Raw genomic sequence first — 1,415 nt, 5'->3', positions numbered from 1 at the left:
CATTGCTGATGTCAGATGGATCTTGGCTGAAAGCAAAGAATACCAGAAAGATGTTTACTTGTGTTTTATTGACTATGCAAAAGCATTTGATTGTGTGGGTCATAACAAATTATGGATAACATTGAGAAAAATGGGAATTCCAGAACACTTAATTGTACTCATGAGGAACCTGTACATTGACCAGGAGGACACAACAAGGGGACACCATGTGGTTTAAAATCAAGAAGGGAGTGCATCAGGGCTGTATCCCCTCACCTTCAGTCAATCTGAGAAGCTGGGTTACATGAAGAAGAACGTGCCATCAGGATAGGAGGAAGAATCATTAACAACCTGCGATACGTTGACACTGCCTTGCTTGCTGAAAGTGAGGATGACTTGAAGCACTTACTGATGAAGATTGAAGAATACAGTCTGCAGTATGGATTGTATTTCAATATAAAGAAAACAAAAATTCTCACAACTGGACTGATAAGGGGCATCACAATAAATGGAGAAAAGTTTGAAGTTGTCAAAGACTTCACATTGCATGGTTCTACAATTGACGCCAATGGAAGCAGCAGTCAGGACATCAGACGACATATAACACTGGACAAATAGGCTGCAAAGGACTTCTTTCAAGTGCTGAAGTGTCTCCTTGAGGACTAAGGTGCACCAGACACAAGCCATGGTATTTTCAATCACCTCACACGCATGTCAGACGTGGACAATGAATAAAGAAGAGTGAAAAAAGTTGATGCTTTTGAGTTATGGTGCTGGTGAAGAATGCTGAAAGTACCATGGACTGCTAAAAGAACTAACAAATCTGTCCTGGAGGAAATGTAGATGGAATGTTCTTTGGAAGCAAGAATGACCAGATTTCATCTCACATATTTTGGTCATGTTGTCAGAAGGAACCATTCCCTGGAGAAGGATGTTATGCTTGGTAAGGTGGAGGGTTGACAAAAGAGGGGAAGGCCCTCAACAAGATGGATTTACACAATTGTTGCGGTGATGGGCTCAAGTATAGCAAGAATCATGGAGCTGTCACCGGACCAGCCAGTTTCGTTCTGCTGTACATAGGGGTGTCATGAGTTGGAGTTGACTCAACGGCACCTAACAACAACAACTAGATCCAGCAATTCCACTACTAGGTATACATCCTAAAGAACACAGAGCTGCAGCACAAATAGATATATGCACACCCATGTTCACTGTATATATTCATGATAGCACAGAGATAGAAACAACCTAAGTGCCCATGAACAGATGAATAGTTGAAGATGTGTCAACTTGGCTGGACTCCAGTTGTGAGTGGTGGTTCCCATGATGGATCACATGACTGAGTTCTGAGCGGCCAGTCTGCCCAGGGGGAGTTTCCCCAGGGGTGTGGCCTACCTGCAATGCTATCCCAGGGACAAGCTGGAAGAACGGCATTC

Source organism: Orycteropus afer, unplaced genomic scaffold (genome assembly GCF_000298275.1).
Source record: "Orycteropus afer afer isolate SDZICR_OR568_19922 unplaced genomic scaffold, OryAfe1.0 scaffold00221, whole genome shotgun sequence".
In the NCBI taxonomy this organism is placed as follows: Eukaryota; Metazoa; Chordata; class Mammalia; order Tubulidentata; family Orycteropodidae; genus Orycteropus; species Orycteropus afer.
The sequence above is the reverse complement of the archived record's forward strand: the minus strand, read 5'-3'. Positions refer to the sequence as shown.